Source organism: Elephantulus edwardii, unplaced genomic scaffold (genome assembly GCF_000299155.1).
Source record: "Elephantulus edwardii isolate Elephantulus edwardi_28Jun2011 unplaced genomic scaffold, EleEdw1.0 scaffold00237, whole genome shotgun sequence".
Classification (NCBI taxonomy): Eukaryota; Metazoa; Chordata; class Mammalia; order Macroscelidea; family Macroscelididae; genus Elephantulus; species Elephantulus edwardii.
The window spans coordinates 2,989,411-2,998,784 of NW_006399987.1; the positions used below are offsets into that span (position 1 = coordinate 2,989,411).

The 9,374-nt window shown below is 48.5% G+C and overlaps 1 pseudogene; it reads right to left on the minus strand.

Annotated features, from left to right (window-relative positions):
• Positions 1-3,701: 3,701 nt before the first annotated feature.
• Positions 3,702-3,983, minus strand: LOC102861692 (annotated as a pseudogene).
• Positions 3,984-9,374: the final 5,391 nt, after the last annotated feature.

Here is a 9,374-nt window from a genome sequence, read left to right on the forward strand (position 1 = left end):
ATGGGTGTGTCAGAGGCAGTGAGATTAGCACAGGATAGAGCAGGGTTTAGGGCTGTTGTACATAGGGTCGCTATGAGTCGCAAACGACTCGACAGCACATAACAACAACAACAACACTTGAGAAGTGAATAAGAAAGCTCAGCAGAGGTGGGGCAGAGCGACTGCGACCAGGAGAGACTGGTGCCTGCAGATGGACTTCCACTGTGTTCAGCAGCTAACGCGGTGCTCAGAAGCGAGCAGCCTGCATGCAGATGGGTTCCTAAACTTCCAGCCCTCATCACCTCTCCGGCCTCAGCGAGCTCTTTCACACCCTCTCTTTAGACCATAGTCATTTACTTTTTCTCTGTTGAACTATATGGTCTGCAATTCTGGGTATAAAAATTTGCTGGAAGTTACTGAGATGAATCCTTTAACTCCACACAGGAGGATGGTGGGCAAGAAAAGATTTTTTTTTTGACATTTTGATCGTAATTTGAGTGAAAATTGACAGAGCAAATCAGTTTTCGGTTCAGCAGCTTGTACATATTTCGTTTTGTGACAGGGATTGGGAACCCCACAAGGAGGCAGGATCTTTCCGCTTCGTCCCCACCCCTTACTCACCATTTCTGTGGGCCCTTGTTTCCTGCCCTCTGACCTTTGCTTTGGGGACAGTACTGCCCTTCTGGTCTCACAGCTGCTTGTACCAAGGAGTGTGTCCTTGCTGGACTTCTGCTCACTCTGTAGTCTTGATTGCTGTTTGGTGGAAAGTCGATCTCCGGGGATGAGTTCAATTCCAGGCTTGAGGGATGTCTGAAGAGTGGGATCCCAAAGGTTCCCCTAGTCTGTCAGACCAGCAGATTTGGTCTTTTTGTTTGTTTGTTTGTGTTTTTCCATGCCTTTTTTATTGTTACATCAGATAAAAACTGGGAGTTCCAGGATCCCATTCCAGTGAATAAGGAATCCAGGGAGAACACGTCATTTTTTTAAATTTTTTTTTTATTTTTGTGTGCGTGTACCGTCAAATCAGATCTGACTGGTACAGGAGGAGATTGTCCCTCCTTCCCCGGCAGAGCACCTGGTGGATTCGAACCGAACACGTCATTTTTTAATCCCTGAATTCTCTCTCCTGCCCCCATGGATCATTGGTCTTAATATGGAAATATGGAATTCTTTGTTTAAAAATTGTTTTTATTTTGCTATTTTTTGTGTGTGTACCATCAAATCAGATCTGACTGGTTCAGGAGGAGATTGCTCCCCTCCTCTCCAGCAGAGCATCTGGTGGATTTGAAACGCGTGTTGTAAGGAGAGACCGGTCCTTGGAGAAGGACATCATGCTTGGGAGGGTGGAGGGCAGGCGCAGGAGGGGAAGACCCTCTATGAGATGGATTGATTCGGTGCCTGGGGTAATCTGGATGAGTGTGTCAGAGGCAGTGCGATTGGCACAGGACAGAGCAGAGTTTAGGACTGTTGTACATAGGGTCTCTATGAGTCGCAAGCAACTCGACAGCACATAACAACAACACCACCACCTCTAGGATTGTCCACTGGTGTGTCCACTTGCCGTACAGAGGTAAATCATAGTGGCTGTGAAACTGAACACTGTGACACTGACGTGTCAAATGTGTTAATGGTTACCCATCGTGGACAGTGCTTGGTGGAGCTTCCCGATTAAAACAAGCTTGGAAGCAGGAGTGGCATCCATTTCCAAAATAGCTTGCCTCCAGAAACACTATGAATCTGGAGAGAGGACGAAAGTTATACAAGTGTTCAGGTCTTTTGTTGATAGGGTTGCTAATGGTCCCACCTACGACTCAATGGCACTTAACAATAACAATAACAACAATTCTCAAATGAGATCCTAATTTGCTGGATAAGCCTTCAGTGAACACACAAGAAAATGTTATTTAAAAATCAAACAAAACTATCGACAGACTGTGCCCGCTGTGCTTGGAGCTGACAGCAAGGCTCCGGCTGGTGTCCGGCATCTGCACCCGGTGAAGCACGACGTTTCTTTTTCAAATGGAAGCAACGAAAGAGAAAAAAGGGCAGGTGTTGCGGACACTTACCCTGCACACGTGCACTGGGCTGTGAACACTCCGGGCTTGGCCGTGCACGGGCGCCTAACGCAGCTGCTGGGGAGGGCAGGTGTCCACCTGGGCCATGGCCAGGCAGAATTCTGGACCCTTCCCAGCCCCAATTTCGTACAGAAACTGTATGCTGAAGGCTGCCTCTCAATGCCCGTCCTCAGTGTCTCTGTCTGCATCAGGTTCCTCCTCCAGGTCCCACCCCAAGTGCCCATTTGGAGTGAATAGAGACCCTGGTTCCTCTTTATTCACTCTTGTCTTTTATAACCTTGTCATTGTCCAGTGACGCTCCCCACGTGGCCTCCTTCCTTGACACACAACTCCTGGTGGGGCTGCCTGGCTTGACGTCACATCCTCCAGGTTGAGAGGTCAGTGCAGGAGGGGCACCTGCGGGGGTCCTGGCACTCAAAGCGCTTTTTGTTGTTGGTGGTGTAAAGATTTACAGAAGAGGTTATTTGCCAACTGACCATGTCTTCTATGTGCACGACTGCTTACCTGTCCGTTTGTCCTTCTGGGATGGCGTGGGCGTTGCTATGATTCCAGAAGTTCTGACACTGGCATTCCAATCCCAGCAGGTGGACAGGTGCCAGCAGGGCTTCTAGCCTAAGTAAGACAGAGCAGGAGGAAAACCCTGGAGATCTGCTTAAAGCAGGTTGGGGCGGGGGGTAGAATAAAAGGTCCGGTGAAGAAGTTGTCTGATGGGCTTCCGGGAAGGAGCCGCTGAGGCTGGAAGACCCTCAGCCTGTGAGCGGGGAAGAGACGCCTCCTCTAACGAACATCTGTCCGGACAGTGTGGATGGAGTAGCGCTTTCAGACCGCGGAAGACCTTCATCCGGTGATGCAGCGTGACTCAGAATGACAAGCTATGGTTGCAAACGTGCCTTCATAGAACGTGGAAGGTATGAGAACTGAATTTAGGGAAATCAGAAAGTCCCGCCATCGAGTCAACTCCCACTCACACAGACTTTCCACTGGGCTGCTGAGGGTGTGAAGAGCAGCTGGAGAAGACTGGCCGCCATCCTCCCTGGGCGCCGTTGACAGACTGGGTCCGCTCCGGATGCCTGGCTTTTGGGATTGTAATGTAACTACTCCCTACGGAGTCTCGTCACCAAGTCTCCTGAGGGAAACTTGAAATTGCCAAACTGTGAACTAGAACCTGCTTCTTCTATATCTCAGAAGAGATCGCTTTAAGACACACCCTCCACCAACAGTGTCTCACTAACATAAAGATAACTAGGGATGATAGAAGGAGAATTGATGCCTTTGAGCTGTGGTGCTGGAGAAGAGTGCTGAATTTACCATGGACTACTAGGAGAATAAACAGGTTCATCCTGGAGCGGGTGAAACCAGGCTGCTCCTTGGAATCAAGGATTCTGGGGCTTCGTCTTACGTACTTTGGACATGTTATAAGGAGGGGCCAGTCCTTGGAGAGGGATGTCATGCTTGGGAGAGTGGAGGGACAGTGCAAGGGAGGAAGACCCTGGATGAGATGGGCTGACTCAGTGACTAACTGGGGTAATGGGGGTGGGTATATGGGAGACAGTGAGGTTGGCACAGGATAGAGCAGGGTTGTTGTTTTGTTTTTGTTTTTTTTATATAATACCAGAACATTTATTGCATAACTAAACAGTGGAATTCTTAAGATGAACTGGATGCTGCAACAGCTGCCCGCTTGAGTTTCGGGGTTATTCCTTCACAGAATCCATGCCTGAATCTGCAGTAAATGATCTTTAGGTGCCTCATGCGATCAGTACCGGTGCTATTTCGCCTTTTAGCCTTGGCACTCCAGTTATGCTTTCTCTTGTGCTTGGCGGGGTAGCCACACTTGCCACAGGTGGACTTCTGGAGGTGGTAGGCCTTGGAGCCACAGCGGCGGCACAGCGTGTGCGTCTTATTGTGATGCTTTCCAAACGATGACATGTTCCCTTGTCATCTCACTTTTGCTACCGCCGCCAAAGGGACCGGAAGTGCAGGATAGAGCAGGTTTTAAAGCTGATGTGCAAAGGGTCAAGTGACTCGAGGACATGTAACAACCACCACATAACAAAGAAAGTCCATTTCCAAGTGGAATTCACAGAATTGTGACTGATAATGCTATGTGGGGGGACATGATTCAATTCAGTCCACAGTGTTCCCTCCCCTTCCTTTTGGAAGCCCACCCTTGTTGATGCAGCTGCTGGTCGGAGTTTGTTGACGTGATGTGATTCTGCACCCAAGGATACATGGTTTCTGGTCACACCAGTTCAGGGTTGGACAACCTGTTTGGCTACAGTCACTCAGCGGCTGCTCCCAGCTTACCGTGGGCTTCTTAATGAGGTCAGAGAAGAAGGGGAGGAGAGAGTTTCCAGAGCGGCAAGGGAGGTGGGAAGACAGGGGTGGGAAGGACAGCAGGGGGCCGGAGCCGCACCCCTCTCCAGGGCCTGTCAGCTCCAGGCTGGGGCTGGGGCCATGAGTCATTCCTGCTGAGGGTTCCCAGGGACAGGAACAGGTGGAAGGGGGCGGACCCCAGCCAAACCAGTTCCCCGGGTGCATGCTCCCTGCAGCGGGGCCCCAGAGAGTTCCCATGACTGGGGCCTTTCAGAACTAGATTGCCAAGCAGTTCACCTCGAGGGTGTCAAGCCACCCAATTTTTAGTTAATAGCGTCACTCATCATATTTGCCACCCAGTGGCTACCTGAAATCAATGTCTCCCCAGTGGGGGATAATTTCTGCTACGGGGGTGGGGGGGAGCTTTTAGCCACCACTGAAGAGGATGCTTGCTGACTCCCGGTGAGTCGAGGTCAGGGATGTTGCTGAGCATTGGACCACGCCCTCGGCAGAGGATTGGCAGGTCCAGGTGCCAGTGGTGCCCAGGCTAAGACACCTGCCTTAGAATATCTCATATAAAGCCTTTCAAGAGCTGGCTTCAAGAGTCCACAAAGTGGACTCAATCCCAACACGTTTCCCGTTTGTTTTCCCCTCTCAGAAGGGAGGACATTGTAGTGTTTCAGTTCTTACTCTCTGTGGACAGCTTTTTCTCAGTGCAGGAGTCAAAGAAGGAGGTCCTGCATGTGCTTGGAATGTTTATTGAGCTTGTCTGCATGTCAGCCGAGGGCCAGAGATCAGAGCCTGGTGTCACGTGTTTCTTGTCTATTTTATTGAGATGAGATGTTCTGTAGAAACAAAATCAGCATCATTGTTGAGCCTGGGGCCTGGGGTCTTTTCCATGGCTTCCATGGTCTCCCCTCCTCCAGGGGCAGCCAGCTTCTGCCTCTCTTTCTAGCTCTGTATTTTCCTTTTATTTAATCCTTTTCAGCAGGAGGCCAAGTGAAGATAGGGGCTGCCCCAGGAATCACCTTTACCACGACATACATTTTCTTTTGGCAGATGATAAATTACTGTGCATTCTTCTCCAAACCCACAGTGCAAATGGCATCCATTCTTTTTATGTTGCCCTTATTTACTGTCCGGCTCCCAGCAGAATAGCAAGTGACTGAAAAGACCATGGCCTGAATCAGGCACACCTTAGTCCTCAAACTGACATCATTGCTCCTCAGTAGTTGGGAGAGGTCTCTAACTGCAGACTTTCTCAGCGCAAAACATCTCTTCATCTCCTGACTGCTGGTATCAAGTATATTGATTGTGGATCTAAGTAGCATTAAGTTGTTTACAGTTTGAGTCTTTTCTCCAATGATCATGATGCTGCCTGTCGTCCATTGGTGGAAATTTTTGTTTTCTTTTTTATTAAATTTTATTAATTTTAATGAACATTTACAGAGATTTGGGGTTTTCATTCATTCATTGTTGCACTATTTTCTCTACCCTCCTCCCCAGTTCGTTCTTCCCCCCCCCCCCCGAAAGTCTGTTTTAATTGTCCAATTGCCACAGTGCTTGTCAAAGCAATTTTTGTTTTCTTAATGTTGAGATGCGATCCATATTGAAGGCCACATTCTCTGATCTGCAACAAGTGCTTCAAGTCCTCCACTCCTTTGGCAAAAAAGGTTGTGTCATCTGCATAACAAAGGTTTTATTAATGAGTCTTCCTCCAATCCTGATGCCACATTCCTCTTCACAGAGCCCAGCTTCTCAAAGAACTTGCTCATCATCCGGACTGAACAGATATGGAGAGAGGATACAACGCTGACACACACCCTTCTTCCTTTTATATCATGTAATGTTCCCTTGCTCTGTTCACACAACAGCCTCTTGGTCTAAGTACAGACGGGAGGAAGCATTTTTCACTTCACCTCTGTCATCTTCTTACAGGTAGAATCTCCCACCCAGGGTTTATCATAAACAAGCAACAAAGAACTTGTCGTTGTTCTGCCCACAAAATGCCCCTCAAAGAAATCTAAAAACATGTCTGAAATTTCAAGAGCGTTTATTATATTATTTCCGTGCGTGGAGACTTTTCTCCTTCCTCGGGAAGGTGGTGAAGGGAAAAAGCCTCGAGTTCCCCCTCCCACTTGCTTTTATAGCCCTTTCTTGAGTGTCCCTGTTAGGGCAAAGAGATTGGCGGGCCGGGGGATCAGTCATTTGGTCGGCTTTTGATGGGCTGGTTACTTTGTCCACCTTTACTCTTTTTGTGTCACGTCGACACTAGTTAATTCCTTACTTTTCAAGGACAGACCAGGCTTAACCCGGGGCACTTGTGTTTGCCCTAAGCTAAGAATTTTATTTTTTTAAATAATTTTAATGAACATTTACAGAGAATTTGGATTTCCATTCATTCATTGCTGCACTTCTCTCCCCGCCCAGTCCTCTCCCCCCCGCCCCCCAGTTCGCTCTGCCTCTAGCGTTAATGGGGGTTTATAAAAAAATGGGGTTTCTGCTGTCCCTTCAGTCGTTAGGTGCCGTCAAGTCAAGTATGACTCATAGCGACCCTGTGAACAACAGACCCAAACCCTGTCCTATCCTGCACCATTCTCACACATCCTGACACAAGAGCTCATTGCAGCAGTCACCGTGCCAATTCACCTGGTTGAGGGTCTTTCTCTCCTTCACCGGCCCTCCACCCTTCCCAAAGTCATGTTCATCTCCAAGGAATCTCCTCGCAACATGTTCAAAGTATGTGAGGTGAAGCCTCATCATTCTTGCCTCTAACGGGCACTCTCTCCGGCTACCCCCTCTCCAAGACACAGCTGTTTGTTCTCCCGGCCGTCCATTCAGGGCTCTTTAACACCACAGCTTAAAGGCATCGGTTCTTCTTCTGTCAGCCTTATTCATTGTCCAAAGAACTTAGAGTAGTCAAAATAATTTTTAGATGGAAAACTTACTTTACCTCTTTGATGATCTTGTGTGTTGTAAACAAATAGAACAATAGAACAAGTACTTTCTGTGCCAGTTTCTTTTGTTCCGACTTCCAGTAGGAGGACTTCCCTGGCTGTTGATTTGCTTCAACTGGTCTGTATTGCCCGAGAGGAATATCCCGTAACTTAGCAAGTGTCTCTTTGGAGAATATTTGGACAACTTTCCTTTTAGGAGTATTGAAAAAACAACCGAGGATGTGAGCAGAGAGCAGGGATTTTGGTCCGAAGATGTGCTCTCCTCCTGCTCGGTTTTCTCACTAAAACTGAGCTCCTTACACTCCACTCACGTTTCCTTTTTTGTCTCTTGGAAGATAAAAGGTGACTCGGGCCGTGCCCAGGGGAGCTCCCCTTGCCTTTATCAGCTCAGGGCTGGAGCGGGAGTGTGAGGGCTGCCTCCCACCCTTATCCCTTTGTCACAGTCTGGTTTATTTGATCCTGTGTGTGTATGGTACCATAACTTTCACATGACATTATTTGTTGTGAAACTGACTCACAGCAGACCCTCCAGTGGGTTTTCAGGGTCGGTGGATGGCGTGGAGGAGATTGCCTATCTTTCTCCTGAGGAACACTTAGTGGATTCAAATCGTGGGCCTTTGGGTTGGCAGCGCAGCTTTTTGACACTAGTTCGCCTGATCTCCGAACACGACATCATTGCATACAGTTTTTGGGGTTTTTTTAAAAAAATTTTTTTACACAATTATTTTGGGGAGGGGGAGAGAGAGAGAGAGAGAAGAAGAAGAAGGAGGAGGAGGAGGAGGAGGAGGAGGAGGAGGGAGGAGGGAGGAAGAAGAGAAGGAAGAAGGAGGAGGAGGAGGAGAAGGAGAGAAAGGAGAAGGAGAAGGAGGAGGAGAAGGAGAAAAGAATGTCTCTGTTTTATTACAGAGCGAAGTACCCCACAGTCAGTGGTAGGAATGGTACGCGTGCAGCTTTGGTGACCCCCTTCCCATCCTGTTTTCTACTGCAGTCTCTCTCACAAAGGCCAGTATTCCTCGGTGGTCCTGACACCATCACAGCAGATGCAAGATACACTTCAGAGCAGGTTCCACTGACCATGAGAACTGATGCCCTGCAGAGTCGGCTGGTTACGGCGCAGTTTGATGGAGGCTGATGAATGTGGTTGAAGACGCTGGTGAACAGTGAGCCCCATGTTTGCAGGGCAGGCAGGGTCGAGCAGAGAGCTGCACACAGAGTTTTGGGGAAACTGACTCAATCCATGCCATCACTCAGAGTCTGAACCAATTGTCTAAAATGTGGTTGTTTCTGCTGTCCTTACCCTCTATGGTTCCAGAAGTTGTTGGAATGATGTTGAATTCAGGAAGGGCTCTGCTTAACATTTTAATATAGCAAAAATGATACACATTAGGACTTGCATAAAGCCCAGGCACATGGTGAGGACGGCATGTCTCCAGCAGGTCTGACAAACGTGTGCATGTGCCTGTCACCAACCAGGAAGCTCCCCCGACCTGCAGCATCAGAGCGTTTACTGGTGTTTCATTATGTGGCCAGAACGGAAACACTGTTCTTATGTTTGAACTCCAGCTCCCTTTCTGGAGTTCAGGTAGAGCAGTGCAGATAAAAAGAGACCTCTTTTTGACCCTACACCTAGACTCAGTCTTTGATATGCTATTTTATGTGGTACCCTGTCCTCCCCACACCTCAGAGACATTCCGTCATTCAGGAAGTTCCTTTTCCCCTCTCCTTCCCTTTCTTCAGGTGGGAGCACTGTGGACTGCTCATGGGCACCGCCGCTCTGCTGTCGGTCTGTAACACTGTGATGGCCTGAGTTGCATCAGTGAAACCCAGGAGCTAGAGGAAGACACCCGTGTGTGTGGGGGTGTCAGCAAAACAAGGGAACCCTCAATTAAATGGAGGGGCAGGGTAACCCCAAGGACAGGCTCAAAAATACCAATAATCATGAAGATGTCACAGGACTGCAGCATTTTGTCCTGTTGTTGTTGTTATGTGCTGTCTTGTCGCTTGCGACTCATAGCGACCCTATGTACAACAGCCCTAAATCCTTCTC